The 12873-nt window shown below is 38.5% G+C and overlaps 1 protein-coding gene and 1 pseudogene across 5 annotated transcripts in view; both read right to left on the bottom strand.

The window, feature by feature from the left end:
* Nucleotides 1-1764, bottom strand: part of USP44 (ubiquitin specific peptidase 44) — a 53689-nt gene extending 51925 nt beyond the window's left edge. For all 5 annotated transcript variants that reach the window (XM_073900490.1, XM_073900489.1, XM_073900496.1 and 2 more), the window contains exons 1-2: nt 1659-1764; nt 453-550 (exon numbers count right to left, since the gene is read on the bottom strand). The gene's annotated coding sequence lies outside the window, so the exon portion shown is untranslated. The remainder of the gene's footprint in view (nt 1-452; nt 551-1658) is intronic.
* A 974-nt stretch (nt 1765-2738) lies between these two features.
* Nucleotides 2739-4620, bottom strand: LOC112831066 (heterogeneous nuclear ribonucleoprotein A1-like; annotated as a pseudogene).
* Nucleotides 4621-12873: the final 8253 nt, after the last annotated feature.

Here is a 12873-nt window from a genome sequence, read left to right as displayed (position 1 = left end):
GCTTTTACTTTTTAAGCTACTGTGTCCTAGAGCTAAGTTTCCAGCTCCTGTGACTGTTTTTAGGAATAATTGCAAAGAAGCAGGGAATGTGAATGACCATATTTCCTTCAGTTAGTGCAACCAATGTAGGAAAGTAGATCAAGAGTGTAGGGTTTTTTTGTTGTTGTTGTTTTGGTTTTTGTTTTTAAGTGAGCTCTACACCCAATGCGGGGCTTGAACACATTGCCCAGAGATTAAGAGTCACATGCTCTACCGACTGAACCAGCCAGGAGCCCCAGGAGGGTAGTTTTGATGTAGAATATCCTTCTGTAATTCTCTAGCAAAGTTTTTAAGTTTGGAAGAGACCTGATAAAGTCCAAGGCCAGTGGTTGATCTGGACATCCTTGAGTCCCTTCTTCATTTCCCTCCCATCTTCTACACCTGTCCTATGATCCTAGTAACAAGGAACTCACAGTTTCCAGAGTCAGCCCTTCTGTTTTAGGACTGCTGTTGGTAACTTTTCCTGATGTTGAGTAGAAACTAGTCTTCTTCTGGTAGCTTCTTATTTGTCCTACAAATGATTGAAATAGCAATTTCAATAGATCTGAAACAAGTTTTAGTCTATTTTTGTTGTGTATGATGGCAGAAGTGAACCCTCAATATGCTCTGTATCATTATGGATTTATTAAATTACTGTTCTTTATGCAATACTTTTGTTTTTCAAAGTTCTTTCTGTATAGTACTTTGTATTTTGTCTTACCCTGTCATCTGAGAGGAGACTGGGATAATTCACACACACCCACATCCCTAATCCCTACATGGTAGATATTATTTCCATTTTACAGATAAGGAAACTGAAGTTAAACAACTTCAAAATCATCCAACTAGAAAATGACTACATTGGCATTTAGATCTCAGAGGTTCCAAGGGAATAATGCCTGGACTTTGAATCCTTAGACTTTTCACTGTAACATGCTGACTGTCCAATCAAATGGAGTATCTTGTGGTAGCAAGAAGGTAAGAGACCTGAGAAGGTCACAGAACTTGTTTTGGAGCTGGAATCAGTCTTGTAGTCTCTTGGTTTTGTTTCTACTTGCTTGTGTAGTATACTGGATGTCATTGGCTTGAAAGTATAAATTTGGCTCTTTTTCTCCCCAATGTGCTTGTAGACAGAGGTGCCTGTTTGATCCTTTGATTTAAAAAGAAACTGTTACTATTTTTAGGACCAAATGGATGGCAGTCTGCTCCAAAATTGGACTATGCCTCTATTTTGAGATGATTCCACTCTAGGATTTCCAGTTTGATTGCTTTTAAGACGTAGTATAAAACCCAGTTCTTTCCATTAAGCCTGGCCAATTCTGATGGAACCCAGTGCTGAGACAAGAGAATATAGTCATTTCCCTGGAGGATTAGGGAAAGTGTGTAGGTACAAGGATACCTAGCACCATCTTCAAATGGGCAGGATTTTTGCTAGATATTTTAACAATAAAGTCAAATTTAATTGATGGATGGGATCAGGAATAATAGTCAAAACCAAAGACTTGTTTTATTTTCCAAAACACTCTAAACCCCAAACTCCCCAGAGATGGTTTAAATATACATCAAAGCCCAAATCTTCTATCCTTAACAGGACAGAAATCAATCACAGTTCTCCGAATTCTCTTTTCTCTCAGGCTCACCTGCCAACACTTCAGAACTTTCTGAATTCTCAGACTTTACACCGATGGCAGACTCCAGCTCCACTCATCCAAAGCTTTCCATTTTGGTCAGTTTAAATTCCTAAAGAGGCAACTGCCATCAGAAGACTAGGTATTATGAGCTCATGCAGGGCTGTGGGGGAGGGGTGAGCTGGCCTTGTGGGGACTCCTATAGGAGCTGGTCACTCCACTTCAAACAAATCTGCATCACACTGAGGGTTTCCACCCCTTTTTCTATGTCAGTGATCCCCATTTGTCCCTAGTGCCTGGGGTTTCAGGTCCTGGTGAGCCTTTCTCATGTTATCTTCCTTTTCTTTTTAGGTTGAATTCTGCCTTAACTACAATTATCATTTATTTTGTACCTTTTAGTTTGGTGGTGAATGCTGAGGTTTTGCTAGCCTTTCAGTTGCTGTCATTCAGGCCCTTTCTAAAGAACAGGGGATGAAACATCAATTCCTTGATCTGTCTCTGGCTGGCTGAGAAAAATCTTAGTGTTGGAAAGGGTTTCTGAGTCCAAATTTCTCACTGAATTTTCTTAGATGACAAGAAAGAGTGAAAAAAAAAAAGCAACTCTTCTGTGTTTCTGAGTCTCTCATCTCTTAATCCTCTTTTGAGGATCTTTCTGTCTTCAGAAAAACACAGTTTTTAGAGGTTCACAGACCTTCCGTTACCCATGAATGTGCCATCTCCAAATTAGGAACCCTACCTGCTCTAGTGTCCTTCTGGGGTCATTGGGGTTCTGGTGTAGTTTGAAGAAATGAGTGGTGAATGTGGCTTTTAGAAAGCAAGAGACTGATCTCTCAATTTTTCATAATTTCCATAAGCACTTTTAGCCTCCTGTGTTTGAAATTCTGGGAGCACTTTGCATTATGGAAAGACATATTAATTCCCAAGTTGCTATTGTATTTCCTTAGAACTTTTAACATCAACACTGTTATTTCATAACCTTTTTAGGGGAAATGAAGCTCTGAAATTCCCTACCCATTGCTTGTGGCAGTAAAGTGACCTCTAGTGGACTTTCCTGGTAGTTTCCAGGAAATTCTGGAATAAGATGCTGGTGGAGGGACAAGCCATTGAAATTAGATCAGCTCTTCAGCTGCCTAGTGCCCTGAAGTTCAGTTCAGTGTGTGGTAAGCTTCAATGCCTAGGCTGGGTCAGGTGAGGGAGGTACTGTGGAAGAAGCAAGATTTATCATTAGTAAAGTGGCTGCAAGAGTTCTCTGGAACTAACATTTCTCTAGAGAAGGACAGGATCAGATTATGAACAATGAATTAGGACAAACCCACTGGATTGATTTTAGAAAAAGAAAAGTTGTCTCTTTGAAATAATAAACAGTGAGAATGATACGAAGTCATTAATCTTTAGACAAAGTGAGGGAGGAAGTATTCCTCGGTCTGTTTGTTTTTTTGTTTTTTTGTTTTTTTTTATGATATTATTTACTCAACACCATGATCAGACTATTACATTTAGCAATTGGCAACAGGGGTGCAAAAAAAAAAAAAAACCCAAAAAACAAAAAATTACATTAAAACCGTTTCTTGGGGTGCTTTACATCTTCCACGGAACAGAAACTAAAATAACCTGTTATATAATTAATCACGAATAATCCTCAAGTTTTTTTGCCCATACACATGAGTATTGTCTAAAACATGTCTTCTTTTAGCAGGCTGGTCCTGCCACCACTGTGCTTGGCTGAGGTCACAAGTCTGTTGTAGCCTGTCGCTTCCCTGTCATTCCTCTCACTCTCCTTTCCTGCTAAGCCTTGTTTCCTGGCAGTAATTTAAACCTTCTACCATTGCCATAAGCCACTGTTGCTGCTGGAACCACTGTAGCCACCTTGGTTTTGTGGTTTGGCAAAGTATTGTCCTCCACCACCACAGGGGCCAGAGCTTCAGCCTCCAAAATATCCTTCTTGAAGGTTTTTGATTTTGAAGGTGATTATTGTAGTTGCTAAAATCATTAGAGCTTCTGCCACCTCCAAAGTTGCTTCCATCATTACCAAATCCGTTGTAGCCACCCCCACTCCCACCATATCCACCACCACCTCGAGTGCCACCAACGTCCCCTCACCCACTGAGGTTTCCTCCATGACCAAAGGTGTCATTCCCACCAAAACCACCTCCACGACCACCACCAAAATTTTCAGAACTACTTCGACCTCTTTGGCCAGATGAAGCACTCACCACCTCTTGCTTAGACAGGGCTCTCTTTACTTCACAGTTGTGGCCATTCACAGTGCGGTATTTTTGAACCACAATCTTATATATGGAGTCATGGTCATCAAATGTTATAAAAGCAAAGGCCTCTTTTGTTGTCACTGCCCCAGTCAGTCATGATGTCATTCACTTCAATTTTCCCATACTGTTCAAAATAATTGCTCAGATGATGTTCTTGTGTCTTCTTTAATGCCACTAACAAAAGTCTTTTTCACAGCCAAGTGGGCCCCATGTCTTTGAGAATCTTCTCTTGAGACAGCCCTCTTTGGTTCCACAACTCTTCATCCACCTTGTGTGGCCTTGCATTCGTGGCTAAATCCACTCCTCCACAGTGACATATGTGACAAACCCAAAACCTCTGGAGCGCTTGGTGTTTGGATCTTTCATGAACACACAGTCCATAAGCGTTCTGCATTTCAGAATGGCTCCTCAGCAGGCACCTGGGTGGCTCAGTCGTTAAGCATCTGCCTTAGGCTCAGGTCATGATCCCAGGGGTCCTGGGATCAAGCCCCACATCGGGCTCCTGCTCCGCGGGAAGCCTGCTTCTCCCTCTCCCACTCCCTCTGCTTGTGTTCCCTCTCTCGCTGTGTCTCTCTCTGCCAAATAAATAAATGAAAATATTTTTTAAAAAAAGGCTCCTCAGACTCTCATCAGTTGTTTCAAAGCTCAAACCTCTGATGAAGAGCTTCTACAGCTGTTTGGGGTCTGGGAGACTCTGACTTAGACATGACCATGGTGGGAGGGGAGACTTTAATGATGCTTACTCAGCAGTGTCCATGGGCAGAAAGCTTTATGTTCTGTTTTGAGTCCTGGGAGTTTTTGTTGGGAGGAAAAAAAGGAAGTGAACATTTTAAAAGTTCTAACTTAGGGCGAATCAGCCTCTCAGTCTCTCGGTCTCTGTCTCTCCCACTCTCACTCTGTACCTTTTATCTAGCCCTACTCAATAACCAAAAAAAGGGCAAGTTCCATGTACAGTCATTGCCCAGGGCCTAACCTGGCTCCTTTACTGGCCCTAGGTCATGCTAGGGCTGGACCACTGGAACTGCACTGATCTTGGTTACCTGGCTTGCTACTCGGAACTCTTCAAGAACATTTGCTTGAACTTACCTCTCAGCAAGTACCCACTCTTGGATGTTTTAGGGAGGATACGCTGCCCCAATTTTGTCCACAAAGACTCAAACCATGGCAGCAGCTGGACCACTCTTACACTAGGAAATAGCTGATTTGGACATTTGGTTTGGGCCTTTTGTCTAGTAATAATCCCTCCTGCCCATGCCCCTTCTAACCTGGTACTTAGTCTTGTACCTGTGAGCCTGTTTCTCAAGTCACTACCCCCTGGCTTTGGTACCATGTTTAATGCCTAGCTCTCATCTAACTCTGTAAGATTCAGGCTTCCTTAGTTAGGCGTGACCTTTTTGGGACACTTTTACAATGGGATTTATATCATGCCCTCAGGATAAAGTGATTGTAGATTAATAATGAGAATGTTTTCTCAAAGGAATAGGGAAACTCAATATCTAATATTCTTTTGATTAGCATTTAAAGATTCTGTTAAGCCAAATTCTACATTTCAATTTGAATGCCTTTTTCTAAAGTTTAAGTCAAGAATACAGAGGTGTATACTCAATACATATAGAAAATTTGAAAAATCTAAATAATGGTTAGAAAAAACAAGTTATGTATGAATTTTTTTTTCAAAGATTTTATTTATTTGACAGAGAGAGAGAGAGCACAAGCAGAGGGGAGTGGCAGGCAGAGGGAGAGGGAGAAGCAGACTCCTGGCTGAGCAGAGAGTTTGATGTGGGGCTCAATCCCAGGACCCTGGGATCATGAAGACAGAGGCCCAACTAACAGAGCCACCCAGGCACCCTGTGTGTGAATTTGTGGTTGTGCTAAATTATTATAAACATTTGCTTGCTTGCAGAATTACCATCTCATTTCGTATCTTCCTAGCTGCAGCAAAACCCAGAGAACCACGTTTACATCTGTGGCCATTCATGATCTTAACAATAGGACTTAATGCTTCTTTTTAGTAAATAACAGCTCATACAGCACTCATAACATGTATGGGCTATAAAGCTGCAATCTGAGAGGAATTTAGAGGTTAGTGGGTATGCATGGTTTAATGAAGGATGGCACTTGCCAAAATACTTCAAGTTCAGCTGGTGGTAGAAGAAAGCCATCTGAGAATTAAGTTCAACAGGAGTATAAAAACTGGGTTAGTTTAGGTTTGAAATGATTGGGTGAATCTAAAGTATAGGATTTCATGTTCTAGCATGAAAGAAATCATTTATTTTTTTCATAAAGATTTTTATTTATTTATTTGAGAGAGAGAAAAAGCATGAACAGGAGGAGGGGCAGGCTCCCCACCCAGCCGGGAACCTGATGTGGGGCTCAGTCCCAGGATCCTGGGATCATGACCTGAATGAAGGCAGAGGCTTAACTGACTGAACCACCCAGGTGCCCCGAAAGAAATTATTTTTAAAGTAGTAAATAAATCTACCTATAAAGTGAACTGGGACTGTTTTTTTTTTTTTTTTGAATGTCAAGATGATTTCTAATTTCCCATCAAAAATAAAGAAAAGAGGACCTTGCTTTTGGTGGAACATGTGACTTGATCTCAGGGTTGTGAGTTCAAGCCCCAGGATGGGCATAGAGATTACATTAAAAAAAAGTAAAAAGAAAAAAGAAAAATGAAGAAAAGATCTTAAGAGTGGAAAAGCAATATTTACCTCCTTATACTGAAGATTTGAAACACTTTTACTTTTTCCAGAGAAGCACTTACATTAGTGCATTTTGCCATCAGGGGGTGCTCTGGGATAATACTTTTCAGCAAAATAGCTATCTTTTCTGCTTTGCTACCTGGAAAATGCTAACATTTACATTTGTTAATTCTATTTTGTATCCAGATTTACTAACCCTCAAAAAGTGTCAGTTTAAATTAAAAAGATGAAAAGAATATTGAAAACTGTTTAAAATGTAAATAGCCAGTGTCTGACTCCTAAGGAAAAGACAAACACTGGAAGATATTTTTTTGTAGGCTTCTGTTTCCTTTTTGAAGGGATTAGAATCACAATAAACGAAAGCTGCACCTGAATTTTGCTGGGTTAGAAAATGAAAACCATATCTCAGGGATTAGCATTTGTTCTTTTACTTTAGTTCTTTTTTGTAACATTACTTTCACTAGGTCTTTGGCCAATGCTATAAGGATGGATTGTACTTGAAATTGCTTTCTTCCAGAGTTGTGTTGGTGTTTCTGTAATTAACTTATTCTTAAGGCAGGGGGTTAGGAACCAAGAATTCCATGATAGTTTTACTGCCACCCCTGCCACATTTATTGATCAGTTCTTAGGTTCTATTCTTGCTTCCCTGAAGTTGGTGAGGTGGGGGTTGAGGCAGGCAGTGGGGAGGAAACTCAATTCTGTTTTCATGGACAGGAAGGGAGAATCAGAGACAATCTTAGTAGCTATGCCAACCACAGAATGCTAACTAGTCAAGGTCACCAACAGGACATTTAGAGAGATGGCTACAACATCTGGGGCCAGAACAGAGGGTCCTCACTGTTTGGGTCTAAATAACTCATAGGGTTCTACTGCAAATGTCTGTTGATGTTGGCTCCTTCCTACCTGGGTGGCAAATGGCCTTGATATATAGCAGAAGGATAGAGAGAAATGTTATATTTTTGAAAATGAAAGATTATGTAGTCCCTAAACTCATCTCCTTAGGCAAAAATAGGTAAAGCTTCTTTAATCATCTTTATGATCATTTAACTCTCTCTATGCAAGAGGGAGGTTTAGTTGAGGATTTATATAACTTGGGAGATTTTGAGAATAACGTCTAGACATCAGTCTTTAGTGTACTCTTTATGCACTGCATTAATTTAAAAAACAAGATATATTCATATCAATATCTATATTTTAAAAATACATTTTCTTAAATATGTTTTAGGTTCTGCTTCCCAAATTGTTTACCTTTATGGATTTTCTTTCTAGAGGTGATACAGAGAAAAAAAGAGTTCTGGGTAAAAAAAAAAATGTATACGAACTTTCCCTCCCGCTTAATTTTGATATTTAAAATTATATTTTTCTTGTTCTTTCTATTCATAGAAAAAATAGCCCAAACCTTTCTTAGACTCTTGTTTATAATAGAACATCCTAAGGAAAAGATTTTCTTTAAGAGCCTAATATTAGAAACTATAAGAGATTATCAAGTGGCCAAGAACCAAAACAGAAAGAAAATGTTCTCTAAGATTTGTGTTTGTTTTTTGTTTTTCTCATGGCCTTCTCATCTATAAGTTTAAAAGTTTTAAAATTTAAAGTAAGCCAAAAACTTACTGATATGGCTGATGGTTGTCTCATATTTTTTGAACTGATCAAACATCTGAAGGGGGATGTGCAGTCACTAGACTGGCTTCTGACCTGCACACACATTTTTTTTTCATTAATCCTTTGCACAGAACAGATGCTCTGGGTGCAGTTTTAGGCCAGAAGAATGTCCAAAATATGTGGGTGTGAATTTGGCCAAAGGGTTAGTTGAATGTGGAGCACAGATAGCAGCCTGGAAGCAGGTCACATTTTAATGAAAAATGCACATTCAGCATGGCATTGTGCTTTTCAAAGAGGGGATTCCCAGCCATGGAGAACACAAGGGAGAAACAGGCATTCATGTGGAACTGCTTTAAAACAGAATTCTTGTGTATCGTGGCTGGTGGGGCAGGGCTCACTAGTACCCCTTGGGAAATGAGATAATGGAATTTTGCTAGGCATAATTGAGTTTTTGAGCATCAGTCGTAATTCTTCAAAAAGGAAAAGAAACTTCTACAATCAAATAAAGGAAAGACTTCATAATTATAACTGGCTCTGCTAGGAAAAAATCTTTCTGAGAGGGGAAAAGTGTTGTCCCATTCATATGCTGAGAATCTGACTAAGCAGAGAAACAGAATTTTCCTTGTTCACTAAAGAAAAGAAAAGAATAGTGAAGAAAACAAAATGACCAAAAAACCCTTTACCTTTATATGTTAAAGATTGAAATATAGAACTTACTTCGATACATGTTTTGCTAGGAGTGATTATATTTCCTCTCAAGAAATGTGTGTGTGTGTACACATGTATTTTAAACAATTTGAAATAATCTGTAAGTACATAAGCAACATAATTGAGATTATTTTTAAGAATGAGAGAAATATAGAAATATTAGACAATCACTTTTAAAATGGGAACAAAATGCTTTTTTGGTAGTGTTAACAAATAGACATTTAATTTTATGTCATTATTATGATTAGTTGTGGATGGCATACAAAAGCAGCAATGGAAAGTGGCTTCTAAAAAAGCAAATACATTAATGGAGGTATTATATTTGAAGTAAAGAAGGTGGTGGTTTATTCTACTTTCTGCTGGTCAATTAGGATGATGAGGGGATATGAAATTAGGACATCAAGGAAGAATGAAAGAATCTTTGTGTTTAGTCTGAAGAAGACAAGACTAGAAAAGTCAAGAGGAGGAAGAAGAAGAAGGTTGATTCTGTTTGGGTCCTCCAAGTTGAATTCTGTTCAGTGAATGGACAAAAGAGGGATCAGTCAAATTTTGGTGAGTACCACTACTCTTGGTACCAGTTCCCATGCTATTCCCTCCCGACTTGGGGGCCTTACCCTCCATGATGGCCTTTCTCCCCAAGGATGGGCCTTTAGGCTCCCTTCTGAATGGGAGGCTGTCCTAAAAAAATTTTAAAAATTGTCAAAAGACAATATAAAAAGAAAAGACAAGACACAGAATGGAAGATTTTTATAACCTATAACACCAATGAAGTACATACTAATATCCAGAATAAAGAACTTCTTAAAAAAAAAAAAAAAAAAGACTACCCTATATAAAAAAGGGCAAAACAAGTGAAGGGCATTTCACCATTTCATAATTAAGGGATATCTAAATCATTGATAAAATATATGAAAAAGTATTCAACTTCATTTCTAATCAGGGCTATGAAGATTAGTGGGATACCTTTTTATACTGACCACATTTTTGAAAATTAGAAAAATTTGGGGTTGGTCAGGATAAGAAGCAGTAGTAGCTCTCATACACTTCTAGTAGCAGTCTATGTTGGCACAACCACTTTGGAAATCAGTTTGCATTATCAAGGAAAGTTGAGACACTCATATCCAGTGACACAACAGTTCCACTCCTAGGAATATACTACGTGCTTATGTTTAAGTTCATGTTTAACAGGGCTTATAATAATAGCTCTGTTAATAGCCCCCAAATGGAAACATTATAAATATCCATTAACTGTGCAATGGATGAATAAATTGAAGTTTACTTGTAAAATGGAAAATTATGCAAGAATTAAAATGAACAAAATGCAGCTATAAGCAACAATATGGAGCAAAAGAGAGTCCATACGGTATAATTCCATTTCTATAAAGTTCAAAAATATGCAGAACTAAATTATTTTATTTAAGGATACATATAGGGGTGATAAAAGTAAAGGAAAGCAAAGACATGATCATGATAAAAGTTAAGATAATGATTAGCTTCAGAGGGATGAGAAAATAAAAAGAGGCCCATTCTCCAGAGCTAGCAAGTATTGATGATTTCTAGAAGGAACAGGTATAGAAAGTTCATGAGTTGAAAACAAAGTGTGTCTAAGAGAAGAGATACCTATAATAAGTAAGGCATTCTCTAGAGTCACCAGATTGATATTTTGAAATGTTTTAGAAGATAAATTAATATATAAGCCTAAGTCAATATGGGTTAATATTTCTGATTCATTTATTACCTAAAATATTATGAGAGTAGACTACTGGTAAAATTGTAAAATAGGCAAAAAAAAATTTTGACTCCCTGTGTGGCCCAAGCCTTCTCTTTTGATTTTATCTCTGCCAAAATCACATGTCTCATTTCTAAATTGTTTAATGAAGATGGTAGCTGCTCCTTGGTGTAAGGGATTAATTCTCCCAAGAATTTGTATTTTAAGATTTTTTTAAAAGACTGAAAAACTTTAAAGACTAAATAAAATCTCGGATGATGGAATTTAAGCTATTTTCACAAGGTGGTTCACTTGTAAGGTTTTGTGACAAGCAGCCTCTGTTTGTAGATGATCCACTGAAGAAGAGAGAGACCCCCTTTTAGCTTGAAAATTTCTTTTTTTTTTAAGATTTTATCTATTTATTTGACAGATAGCGAGAGAGCACAAGCAGGGGGAGCAGCAGACAGAGGGAGAGGGAGAAGCAGGCTCCCCGCTGAGCCAGGAGCCAGAAGGCAGATGCTTAACCGACTGAGCCACCCAGGAGCCCTGAAAATTTGTTTCTTTTGAAACTGACAAAGACTTAAAGTACTTTGCCTGAAGTTTTTACTATGTGATTCAGAGGTAAAATCTCTATTAAGTCAGTGGACTTTTAGCTGCCCAAGTATGAGAGGACTGTTCTTAGCTTAGACAAATGAAATATAACCAACCACTAAAGTATGGAACTTAGAAGTCCTTCATAAAAGAAACTGGAAAAAATTATACTCTTGGCTGGAATGGAATGAATTTCTTTGACTTGGGAAATATAAATTGTTAAGATCACTAGTTTATTTTTTTTTAAAGATTTTATTTATTCATTTGAGACACAGAGATACAGAGAGAGAGGGAGAGCATGAGCAGGGAGAGAGACAGAGGGAGAGGAAGAAGCAGGCTCCCCGCTGAGCCAGGAGCCAGATGTGGGGCTCCATCCCAGGACTTTGGGATTAGGACCGGAGCAGAAGGCAGACGCTTAACCATCTGAGCCACCCACGCGTCCCCAGATCACTAGTTTAGCAAAGTTAGAAAAGATATATTATTATGTGGAAATATAAGAGTAAGTTATTCATTGAATTTGAAGTGTGGTCCTAAAATAATTAACCCTAAGATTGGACCATCTCTTGGGATAGAAACAATCATCAGAAAATACTGAATAATTAACTGATATACTTGGTAATTTGTGGAACCATCCAACCAGTGGATGGTGCCGCTCCCATTCCTACCTACCAAGACTTTTAAATAACCTAGACTATATTTTGAGTGTTGAATACCCAAAATTCATTCAGTGCCAATAACTGCTAAGACAAAACTGTGGACAAAAATAATTGCTCCTATATTGGTCTAAATATTGGTGTAACAATATCAAGTGATAAAATATATACATATACATTCTCTTGAGAGTTTCATTAGTTACTTTTCTGAGTGGTCGGGGATATTTGTAACAGATTTCAAAATGGTTCTTTGAGCTTCTTGATGCATCTTTGTTCTGGTAGCCAATCTAGTTGTCACGGTTAATACCTTCTTTTCTGTTTCTATTATCTAATTTTTTTTAAAGAGCCACAACATTTTTTTTTAAAGATTTTATTTATTTATTTGACAGAGAGACACAGTGAAAGCGGGAACACAAGCAGGGGGAGTGGGAGAGGGAGAAGCAGGCTTCCCGGGGAGCAGGGAACCTGAGGCGGGGCTCGATCCCAGAATGCTGGGACCATGACCTGAGCCGAAGGCAGATGCTTAACAACTGAGCCACCCAGGTGCCCCTACTATTATCTAATTTTTATGGAAATATCATGAGTACCTAAGGATATACGTATTCATTTATTCTCTGGAACATTTTAAAAGAAAAAGAAATTGGAGGCAGGCTAAAAACCCATTACAATGGGATAGTTGTATTATGGTACAAGGATAAAATGGAATAATATCCAGCTGTTAAAATGAATGAGCTAGATTTATAGTACAGATACAAAAGTATCCTCACTCCTATTACATTACCTTCTCTTTCCCAGCCCATGCCTCTGGCCTCATGGGGAGTTTCCTACAATCATTTGGCAGTGGAAGAGAAATTGTAGGCCTGGTTTATAGGTAGTTCTGTGGGATATGTAGACACCACTTGAAAATGAACAGCTATAGTACTACAGTCACTTTCTGCGACATGAAGGACAACGATGAGGGGAAATCCTCTCAGTGGGCAAAATGTTAAGCATTGC

Source organism: Callorhinus ursinus, unplaced genomic scaffold (assembly GCF_003265705.2).
Source record: "Callorhinus ursinus isolate GAN/ISIS: 27379988/994484 unplaced genomic scaffold, GSC_fseal_2.0 scaffold14, whole genome shotgun sequence".
In the NCBI taxonomy this organism is placed as follows: domain Eukaryota; kingdom Metazoa; phylum Chordata; class Mammalia; order Carnivora; family Otariidae; genus Callorhinus; species Callorhinus ursinus.
This window is presented reverse-complemented; position numbering and strand designations above follow the sequence as displayed.